Source organism: Protopterus annectens, chromosome 5.part0, assembly GCF_019279795.1.
Source record: "Protopterus annectens isolate FY-2018-M chromosome 5.part0, PAN1.0, whole genome shotgun sequence".
Classification (NCBI taxonomy): domain Eukaryota; kingdom Metazoa; phylum Chordata; order Ceratodontiformes; family Protopteridae; genus Protopterus; species Protopterus annectens.
The window spans coordinates 1,342,454,174-1,342,466,381 of NC_056735.1; the positions used below are offsets into that span (position 1 = coordinate 1,342,454,174).

A 12,208-nucleotide genomic window follows, 5' to 3' on the forward strand; every position below is an offset into this window, starting at 1 on the left:
CTGTTTTAATGATTATCCCTGTTCAACAAATAAAATGCTATCAACACCAAACATTAAATAAATGCCCACATAAATACATTCATACAAGCATACCTCTTAAGTGTACCCGACTGCGAGGAGTGTTCTTCATTTTGAGTTTTAAAGTCCATGTTCCTCTCTGTTCTACACTGAGGGTCTGTCCATGTTCCTCTCTGTTCTACACTGAGGGTCTGTCACACATTCAGCATTATTTTTTAACTAACAGCCAGGTGAATAATACTGAATCATATTAACTCATCAAAACATTTTATAAGTAGCACACTTTAACCATCTTCTTAGGGCCCTAGTTGTAATTGTTCCATATTTCATGAGTTAATATTCCACATTCTGGAAACAAAACACTAAAACTCAAAGATGTAGGTGTTGATGGAATCTGTTAAAATAAACAACTCATTACATCCCAGTGACGCCTCCTGGTGCATTTGCAGTTAACTCCTACTGACGCCTCAAGGTGTCAAATTTTGCTTGTTCATATTTGCATCTATAATTCGAAAACCATGCTATGTACAATGTTTTAAAAGATTTCATCTTAAAGCTTACACAATGGCAAATTCAACTGCATTAATATTTGACCTCTGTCTTGTGGAGGTAAATCAATATCAAGTGTTGTTTTTATGATATTAATTTACATAAATATAACTTTCACATTTTTCTAAATAGCTCAACAACCAAGTAACAAAGACAGAACTCCTTAGCCTCATATGAAAGCTCTCAGCTAGATGAATACAATGCTGCTGACAGCATGTAGGTAACTTGAGTGGTTGCTAAGATATTATAAGTTGTTTACAAAATATTACAAATGTAATAATTACTGTGTTTACTGTGACTTATAAAATTTGGTTTAAGATTTACAACCTAAAGAATACTACCACTGTAAAAATAGTTTGTGCTGAAGAGTTTGCCATTTATACTTCTTTCATAACCCATACGGTTCCAGAGATATGAACATTTGTTTGAAATGTGAGGACATAATTTGACTCTATCAAAAGGCTTAGGTTCCACCCATTGGAAGTTAGAGTGCAAACTTCCTGAGCTCCATTGGAGTGAATGAGTTGCAGACTGACAGCCATACTTAGCAGTGAAGAATAAAAAATAATAAAGGAAACGCAAAGCACTACAACAATATACTTGTGAATTAAACACAATTACATGCGTCACACATGTACCCATGCAAACATATTTACATTTATGCAAATTCAGCTGGACACAGTACCACAATCTGCAATGTTTAAGAAAGGACACAGCAGCTCTCAGCTGCCATGTGAGAACTTCATAAACCTACTATGAGGCTAAGACCTCTACACCCAAGTGTGCTTGTAGGTAGACTTCATGTCTACCAAGACCATCCAAAAGCCCTCAGAAATTCCTCCAGAAGCAGGGAGATGAACATCCGCAAAATTAACATGTGTTTATTTAACTGACAAGAAGAATAAAATTGCCACAATAAAAATAAGCCAAATTCCCAAACTCTGACATCCTTGAGTCTACAAGTGAAAATAACCATCTGCATCCTGATCCTGTGATGGACCAATGTATAATCTCATATCTGACCAAAAGAGGCTGAGGATTGTACCAACTAACCCTATAGGGGACAATCTGGTGTTAGACTAATGTTCTAAGACATGACCATTTTCAGAAATATCCAGAACCTGATTATGGAATAAAGTTTCTCAAATGAGTTGGAGAATGAGACCAAACTACATAGAATGATTTTGGGAAATAGGATTGTTGTGAAATCAGCTGAACCACAGTCCCCCTGGGAGACTTTATTGAAAAGATCACAGTTGGAATGAGGAAACCATAGCCTAGTTTTCATTGTTTCTGACATGTGGATGCCTGGTTTTCAGTGTTTCTTTCCGACATGTGGATGTCTCTGCTCTTATAGGAGGCAAAGGATGGCTTAATAAAGCAGATGGGGACATACATGCTCATCTCTATGGAAGGAATGTTACCCTTCTTCTATGAATGTACAATATTTCAAACAGGAGACCCAAGAGACAGCACTTCACTTAAAAAAATCATTGTCCAAAGTATCCTACTGAAGATCCTTTTAAAATATAAAAAGCCCTGTTCACACACATATCCAAAGTTAGCCACTACATCAAAATTATCAAAAAAACATACAGTGTGAAAAACAACTTGTGGCCATGCTCAAACATTTCAGGCACTCCCATTTCACAAAATTAGAAAAACAAGACAAATCATCTAAGCCCTGATCCACAACAAATAGAGCAATATATGGCACAGACAGCTGAGAAATATAAGGTCAGAGAGTAGCTAAACAGCAAGCCTTCCTCAAAATATCTGTATGGCTTTGGATTCACTGTGTAACAGAAGAGCTGTATACAGTGTTAAGAAAATAAAAATGGAATTTCCCTTTGGGTGCCTGTACAGAGTCATGGTCCAATCAACTTCTGGGGCACTGGGGGGGGGGGGGAGGCTGTAATCTCAGGGCATTGCCAAGGAGCAAAAAAAAATGGCTTTTAAAGTGCTGAAGGGAGATGAAAAAAGAACTCTCACTATTTGTACCAGATAGGTACACTGATAATCCTTTTAAGGGATAACCAAAGGAACAATGACTACTCCAGTAAAGCTTGTATCAGTTTGATGGCCTTCATCAATTAGGAAACTTCAGAAGAGAAGCCATCTGGAACAGTATATGCACCTTCTCCATTGGTCTCTAAAATGGTAAATAATATATTGCCAGAGTTCCAAATATAATCAAAACAGCATCTCCAATGGGTAGCATCTGGGGGTAACCCATTCTGACAATCCTACCCTTCATAGATTTCTTTCATTCCCTAGCTCCTACATTTAAGCTTTCTACTCACATATACCATAGCAATAGACTATGGTACAAATAAACTGGCAAGCATACACTATGTACAATGTGGTATGTGGTTAGGGGTTAGGGAGAGTGGGGGGGGATACATTTGTAAAGTTATTTGTATTTGAGTCCTCCCTCCCCAGCCCACATTGAAACGTTGTCTATTGGCTAACTTGCTAAAAAGCTCTTTCCTGTTTGGACAGTAACACTTTTTTTGTTTACTAAGAAAAAATTATTTTACTTGTTTTCCATTTGGTAAATGGGAAAGTCTGACTGGACACAGGTCCTTTTTCAGCGGAGGCCTGAGGAGAAAAGCTCCTCATACAAGATACAAAATTAGATGCAATTACAATTTATGTTTCAGTTATGAGAATACAATGTACAATACAGTGATACTAAGTACAAAATACAGTACAATTCAATTACATTTTGGAAAATATAAGAAACATGCCAATATAAAATATACAGTACAGTGAGTAAAGAATGTCTAACAACAGAGGCAGTTTAGGGGTTATATTTTTAGTTGTCAGGGAAAATCCCATGGTGCAGATTTAGGTATCAGCAAAATACATAGACACAGCTGTAAAGGATATAATAAAAATCCTTTTGTAGTTTGAATAATAAGCTTTGGTCTGAGAAACATTATACACTAAAGTAATTAGCCCAGTAGGTGTTCGGAATACTGAGGTTAGAAGTTTGATAGTTAAGTTAATGCAGGTAGGTTAGATAGAGGGTGGTCTAGCCAGGGTTGGTGCAGGAACACGGCGAAGTATCTGCCAGATGTGTTTTCAGCATTTGTTTAAACACTGTTAAGGAAGACTGGGATACTATGTTATGGGGCAGAGTATTCAATTTTTTGGATATGAAGTTAGAAGAGAGGGAGTCACCAGATGTGTTGTTGGCTTTTGTTATCTGCAGTAATAATGTATTACTTGATCATAGCAACTTTTTGAGTATGGAATTATTAAATTTTGGAGGGTGGGGATTTTATCAAGTTGGTGCAGCATTTTATGGGCAAAGATCAGATGGTTATAGAGAAGGAAATGGAGAAGCTCAAGCCAAATAAGTTAAGAGCTAAACGGTGATATGACCTGATAGGGGAGTCTGTGGCAAACCTGGCTATCTTATTGTAGCAAGAATCGAGTTTGGCTAAATCAGTCTTTCTCAAGTTTGTGAGTATGGGGGAGGCATACAGGAGTGTAGATATGAGATGGGTGCAATGCAATGGCAGATTTAGCCTGTTTAGTAAGGGAATGTTTGTTTCTATAGAGAACACCTATTTTTTATGCACTTTCTTTATGGTCTGGGACATATGGAAGTCAAATTTCATATTACAATCAAATTTGACACCTAAAAGTTTAGTGTGGGTTACTGGAGAAATGACGGTTTTGTTCATGGACATAATACTGAAGGAGGGGCTTGTAGTGGTAGATCTTGTTGGGCAAAACAGTTTTGTTTTGTTACGGCTGACAATTAGTTTTGAGTTTCTGAGCTATGTCTCAACCAAGAGAAAAAAATCTTGTGTAACTGACTGGAGTTCCTGTGGGGAGGAGGAAGAACAGCTTAAGGTAGAATCATCATCATATTGGATAACAGAAGCGTGAAGAGCAGAAGTATGTAGATTGTTAGTAAAAAGTCTAAAGAGTAGGGGTCCTAGAATGGAGCCTCGGGGAACTCCTATGGTAACTGGGAGAAGAGAGGAGAGGTTGTTCCGCCATAGGACAGCCTGTTGGCAATCTGATAAATAGCTTTGGAAACAGCAGATGGAGGGTGGGCTGATAGTAAACTTATTCAAGCCCTTAGTGAATTTAATGTGTGAGACCAAGTCAAAGGCCTTAGAAAGGTCAAGAAAGATAGAAGATACAAATATGCCATTGCTTCTGTCGTGGCTGACTACATTGGTAAAGGACATTAATACAGTAGTGGTGCTATGAGATGGGTGAAATCTGTGCTGGGTGTTTCTTAAAAGTTTGTGCGTGTATAGGTGATCCATGACATGTTTATGTACGCACCTTTCTAAGATTTTAGATAAGGGAGATAATATGGCTATTGGTCAATAATTAGTCAGTTCTGTGGAGTTACTGCCTTTATGTAGGGGTATTATGTGGGAGACTTTACAAATTGCAGGGACTTTACTTTCTGATATTGATCTATTGACAAGGATGGATACAGGGAAGGTGATTATATCGGCAGCAATTTGAAGATGTTCTGCAGGAAGTTGGTCTGTGGCTAGGGTTGTGGTTTTAGTTTAAGCAATTTTTATGTTGTTTAGGGAGACTGGTTTGAATGAAAAGGAGGAATTGTTAAGGTTGGTCTTGAGTGACTCTGTGGAAGTGGGGGGAGTTTAGAAGATTAGATAAGTTAGCTATGGATTCAGTGAAATATTTGTTGAATTGGGTAGCAATTGTTTCAGTGGTGTTATTGGTTGATGGTGATGGTGTGGTGGATTTACCTGGGAGGAGAATATTGTTAATGACTGCCCAGAACTTTTGGGGGTTATTCTGGTATTTCACTTGTATATTAATTTTATCTTGTTTATCTGATTTTTTTTTTTTTTTTGCTTTATTACGGAGCTCTAAGTATGAATGTTTTGATGCTTGGGACCTGGTGGCAAGCCAGTGGTACCAGGCTTTGCCTCTAGTTAATAGTAAGTACCTATTTTCTTTTGTTAGCCAAGGAGCAGCCTTTGATTTGATTCTAATGTGTCTAGGAAGTGCATGTATTCAGGATATCTAAAAAAGTAGTGTTAAAGAAATTAACTGCTTCATCTAGGGGAAGTAGCTTTAGGGGTGTCCAGTTACAGGTTTGTAATACTGACAGGAAATTGGTGGTATTAAAATGCTTTAAAAAAAAAAAAAAAAGTAAAATGTTTGCAAGTTACTTGTGCTGGGGGAGGTGCAAAGCTCAGGCTAGAATTGCTATGGCCAAAAACATTTTCTTCCCTAAACTGGAATATGGCATAGCATTTTTAACCTGCCACTCTTCCTACAACACCTGACAACTGCAAGCTGTAGAAATCAAAATATGTAGATTTGCTCTCCTAACAGATTTTCAAGGTCACCACCGTCTTCTATAGAAGATACAATGCTTACATACAACTGATGGAGCCAATTTCTTAATGAGCACCTTGTTGTTCAAAATATTAAAACAGGGATACTGCCCACCCCTGAAAAGACTACTCCCTGTTTGTGAACCAACATACTCCCTTCATCTTTCCCAAAAAGACAGCATCTCCCTTCAAAGAACACCTTTTAAAACCTTTTCAGGAGAAAACGCACTTTCTAGATTTGGACCAGCATTGTGGAACAACCTCCCCCAAATTAAAGAACAAAGAAACCATAACTGAATTTAAATCACACTCAATGAACATCCTAAGAGCTCTGACTGCAAATGCTTTAAAAAATAGGGATGATATACCAAGTTCACTCTGCTTTTTTTCTTTTCCTTATCTACCACTTGTTCAGTGGAGTGTGATGATGTGAGATGGTGCTAGCTGTGCCAGGGAGAGTAGGGCTGTACATGTGTAACCTATGCAAACACAGCTAACTGGAGTTTTGCAAACAATTATATGTCATTTGAATATCAAACTGATTTGTTCAGATGCTTGTGTTAAAAACTGTATTTGTAAACTTGCTTGTGTTAAAAGAAAATTTATCAACAGTGGATCCTGCTGGACATAAAAGAAATATACATGTATGTCATCTGTATTGTTTTACCTGACAAAATGTGCATATTTTAACAGAGGATAATGAAAAGGAAGGAGTTAAGTTCATTCCAGCTAACCTTAAGAAAAACATCCTGAAATTAAATGACTTGGTTTAGGCCATAAAGATTTTATCTCACAGGACTGAATGCAACCAAAGACACAATGTCTGTGAAAAGCCTGAACTGAGATCCTGCTTTAATGTCCTTAGTGGTGAACTAATTCATACCCTGGGGTGCCAGAGAGTGGCTTATTAGTTTCTGCAGGAAGGGTGGAAATGTTGGAATTTTTTTTTTTTTACATTTTCCAGATGCTGTAATAAACCTTAGCTACAGTTGTGTGTGTGTATAATGACACATCAGTGCCAGATACTGGCTCAGTTTCTAGTGAAAAGGTAATGTGGGACCAGATGTGATGTCATTCCATATCCAGCACTGAAACTGTATTTGAATACTAGTCAGAGATGTGAGGAGTGCCTTGCTTTTGGACCTGACAAGACACTCATCCACTTCATCTTGCCTTGCTTTAGTAAGTAACCAGGGAACAGTAATTCTTCAGTCAGTTAGAAAAATATAGTGAGATTAGCTAAATGTTGTTTTTGTTTCTATATCTGTCTGACCCTTTCCATCTGTGCTGTTTTTATATTTCCTGTGATTGAAATTCTGGTGTTTACTGTAAATAGTCAGCATTTTCATTTTTTATTATTAAATATATCTAAACTTGTCATTGTGGCTGGTCTTTTAAAAATATTTAACCTTTGAGAGTACTTGCATTTATTTAGTGGCACTATAGCTCCATGTTCCTGAAAGTCTTGCTGCTTCGTTAAACACTACCACTAAGAGTAATTGGGTACCCTGGTAGCAGCCTTAAAGTATCTGGCTTTGGGTGTTCAAGTGCCAGTAAATCTACCTTATAGTCTGGGTGGAGGTGGCAGAGCAGGTAAGTTGTGCCAGCCTTACCCAGGTGGGTGTATATGTGTGAATGTGAGAGAAAATCAAATCTCAGAGTGTGTGTAACAACTACTTTGAGCAGGGACACTGCGCTGATTTCAGAGAGAGGGTGGTGGAGAACTTGGCATGGAACATCTGGTGAAGAACTCAGCTCTACAGTGGTCAGTGAGGAGTCTTATTCGGAGTCTGGAGAGAAAGCCCAGCCCCAGGATGGCAGTGCGTATTCCCTTTGCGCTCTTGACAGAAATTGTACTTGGTGTAGAGAGCTGCATCTGAAAATACAGAGTGCATCTATTTTTCTCAGAGTGACCATTCCCCACCAGTGTCAGTAGTGAGGATTAAGGCTGCTTGATAACTGGCCCAGAGGAAGGACATCACATGGAGGTTTAAAAGTAGGGCATGAACAGTTATCTTGCATGACACTTCATAGTAGAATACTAGGCTATCTTAAGCCTAGCCATGCTTCCAAATAAAATTTGATAGGTATTGGTTCCCCAGGGTTTTGTGGGGGTATATATACTTAAGCATGGGTGGTTGAGCATTTACATCGTTCTCTCTCCATAATACAGATATAGGAGCCAGACCAGGGGTATATTTACAGTTACTCATCCTAGTTTTGTTTGGATAATTGCAGGGATAAACTCTGCTTCACATGGATGGGTAGCCTGATCTCGAGAACAGGGAGCCTCTGAGACACATACCTGTCCCTTCCAGCATATCCAATATATGTTGGATGCATGGTTTAGGTCCCTGGTTTGTTGTTCTTGATTCTATTTGTTTAACAAATGTGCAACACATCCATTAAGGCTGGATTGGAGGGTGCTTTGTAGGTCAGGCACAGGCCATTTGTAAGTGATTTATCTATCTATATAGGGAGCCTGTGAAGTAGACTGAAAATCAGCTGTTTGAAAACTGATGGCTTGTTAGGTCACAGTACAGCGAAGATCAGGGAATATGGCTTTTTCCCACTGTAGTGCATGCTCACAGTTGGAATATATAATTAACAGAGGGTGTGGGGAACAATGTTTTTTTGCAGTCTACAAGTTGACAACTATGATTTTGAGATCAATCATTTGTGCTGTCGATTAACAACCAGGGTTAAATAAATATTGTACACTCCTAGTGCAACTTTTACTGTTCTATTTGTTGTATAATAATATGTATATTGATTTTCTCTATAGTACTTTCAGTTTTGGTTTCTGCACATATGTGCCAGGGTCATGGCATAAACAGGCCTTCGGACCATTCCATTTACTTGGTTATCAAACAGCAATAAATTTGCTGGGTCAATCATGGAAGTTTTTTAAATTACTGAACTTGTGCTGAAACACTGGTGCTCTCACAGTCTCTCTTCTTTGTACTGGCACTCTCTGGGCTCTTTTTATGGCTCATTTTCATAAATTCATATATGTGTACTATACCAACAACCACTAGGGCCGCTATAAGCCTAGCCATGCAACACAAATGTGACCTACTGATTTATAGGGTCTATATTAAATTATCGAACGGAACGAATGTCGAATGGCCGAAATATCAAAAGTGCAGTTCACATTACTTGGTTTTGTGGGGGGCTGCACCCACCCACAAATGCCCCCTGCTAATTATATATACCAACTCCGAGATCGCACTACAGTGAGGAAAAGGCAAAATTCCCGATCTTCACTGCACCCCAATCCCACAAACCAGAATCCGATGAACGGCACTTTTGATAATCTGGCCGTTCGACACTTGTTCCGTTCGATAATTTAATATAGACCTGATTTATATATGGGGCGATTTACTGAACATGTCTGTCCATCAGAGATACAGGCAACAGACCTGGGTTAACTTCCGATTACCCATCCAGTGGTCCAATTTTTAATTAACTAGGGATAGGGGAAAAACTCTGATTCACATGGATGGGGAGTCTGTTCCAGGAAATGGCAATTCTCTGAGAAATATACCGGTCTCTCCAGAATGTCCTGTTTATGTTGCAAGTAAAATTTAGGTCTTTTAATCTAGTAGTTCTGATGTTGCTTGTTTTGCAGATGTGCAAAAGGTTCATCAATACTGGGTCCTAGGATGACTTGCATCCCAGGCAAAGATCACCTCTCAGAACCCTATATGATACAGAGTAAAGACACAGGACTTTAAGGCAATCAGAGCACAATATTTTGTTTACTCCCTGTGTAACCAGCTAAAATGCTGCCAGCCCAGCATGCTGGAATTTTGTAAATAATTCTATGTCATTTGTGAATATTGATATCATTTATACAGAACTGTATGTTATGTACTGTGCTTCAAGAATGTAACCACAGCATACCCTGCCGGAACATAGAATATTAACTTACAAAACTTCAAGAAAATAAGTTGAAATTAAGTGCTTTACGATTGTGCTATAAAAGTTAGTTTTGATGTAGAAGCAGACACAATGTCTAGAGCTAGAAGTATTTCTATCGTCTGGAAAGAAAAGTAATTACTAGATTTAAAATGGAAAGTGTTTTATTGGTTTATGACTTCCTAGCAGCTACAAGTTCTGAGCAAATGTGAGATTATAGGTTCATAGGTTGGTACTAGGCTATCAGCCCTAGGGCCTATACAAGCCTAGTCATAACAATTCCCTGGCTATTTCTTCCCACACTATTTACTTCCCTGGACCCCTGTCTAGCAGGGTGACTGACATGATCTCAGGGGTGAATTTCCTTTCTCCCATCCAATCGTCAAGGTTCCTTTTGAAGAGGGACAAAGAGGCACTCTGCTTGAGATGTATGGGCAATCTATTCCAGAGTCTGGGGAGTCTCTGGGTCAGGAACCTAGCCCTCCAGCATGTTTTGTTTATTGTGATGACAAGGTTTAGATCCCTGGAGTGTGTGGCTCTGAGGGATTGGGTTTTCTTTAAGTGTAGCATGTCCAACAGCTCTGGGTTTGACATGGCCTTGTATGTTAAGCAGAGATCGCCTCTGAGTAGACGATATGCGACAGAGTATAGCTGGAGTTTTTTTAAGGTGGTCAGCATAGGGCATCTGCTTTAGGCCTGTGATTCTTTTAGTGAGGTATTTCTGTGGCCTTTCCAGTTGTTGAGAGATATGCATTTTTCACACAGGGATGTTAAAATTCTATTAGTTTCTGGTTTAGCCTGGGAACTGAAGTCAGGTGACAAAAATGATGTCATCTATGCTAACCCAAGAGTAATGTTTGATATTAATTTAACAACTCTGAGAGACTGGGCAATTTGTATTTGACCTGCAAACATCCATCATCATCACATCTGCACTTGCTTGTAAGACAGACTTGGGGCATAGTATCTCTTTTAGATATAGATAGGAATATAGTAAAGATTAGTTTAGATGTTTTCTGTATTTGAGACTGTCCTGCAATGTTGTTTTAAAATACTTCCTGTGATTTTGAACTCTGAAGTCACTGTCTTGAGTTACTGGGTATTGTCTTGTTCTTTTATTATTATTAGATATATTTAAACCTATCTTTGTGGCTCATATTTGTGAGACATATTTAAGCTCTTAGAGTACTTGCATATCTATTTGACGACACTGTACAGGTCACTCCTAAACAGCCTTGCTCTTGGTCAGATGACCAATTGTATCATTAGTAAAATTACACAGTAGGACTGGACACCTTTTGTTAAGGCCTTATAGAGCTGATAAAGGGTGGCTGGTGGCAGCTGGAACTACCTTATAGTCTGGGCAAAAGGGGACATAGCTAGTAAACATGTGCCAGCCTTTTCCAGGTGTGTCTGTGTTTGTATATAAATCAAATCTCAGTGTGTCAGCTACTTGGGCAGGGACACGAAGGACTGGTTGGACAGAGAGAGTGCTGGAGGTCTTAGCTTGACCGCTCGACTGAAATCTCAACCCTATAGATGTGCCACTGGGGAGTCTTATTGAGGATCTGGAGAAACCAGCCCCAGACTGACTGTGATCTCTGTGTGCTCTTAAGGGAAATTGCACTTTACTGTGTGTGCACTTGCTATTCTCCCAGTGTGTACATCACCTAGCTGTTGCCAGTGGTAAGGATTGAGGCTTCTTGATTAATGGGTCAGTGCAGGGGTGTTAGATCCTGTATTCTCTTTGTAAGGAACCTTTGTGGACATTCCAGTTGATGCATGTGTCTGGTCAGGTACATACCAAAGGGGTTCTACAGACAATCTGTGACATATGTGCTTTCTTTTGGTGCTCTACGTGCTGCTTCAATTCCATCCTGACAGGAATTTTGTTTTTATTTATTTATGTGAACAGACAGCCACAGACAAATACAGGGATATCATCTTCTGATATACTGAGGCACTGAACTGCATTTGAAAAGGCCTTCTTGACTTACAAATGCACCAACAGCCACAGTAGAACAGTACCTTTCCCATCCACCCAAGGAATTTGATCAAAAATCTTCAAAACAGAGTACGGTCTGCCCTAGGTATCTAGGAACACTGGTTCCCTTCTCCAGCTTGCTTAGGTGTAGAACAGCAGTGAGGTAGACATTGTTGAGGACAGGTAACAACATTAGTGGTTTTGTACGTGTGTGTTATACGTATAAGGTATGCTGTTGTTTACATTTTATAATTTTCAATGAGATTCATTTGGCTGTTTAGCTAGAAACATTTTGCAATGTTTGCTGGGTAGGGTGGAGGGCAACAAGACAGGAATCGTAAACCACTGTGTAGCTTTTTAACCATAAGCACATTATGAATTCAGCTTT

At 39.0% G+C, this 12,208-nt stretch overlaps 1 protein-coding gene across 2 annotated transcripts in view; it reads right to left on the reverse strand.

Annotated features, from left to right (window-relative positions):
* GDPD5 (glycerophosphodiester phosphodiesterase domain containing 5) overlaps window positions 1–12,208 on the reverse strand; it is a 1,733,766-nt gene that overhangs the window by 523,516 nt on the left and 1,198,042 nt on the right. The gene's annotated exons all lie outside the window — the stretch shown is intronic.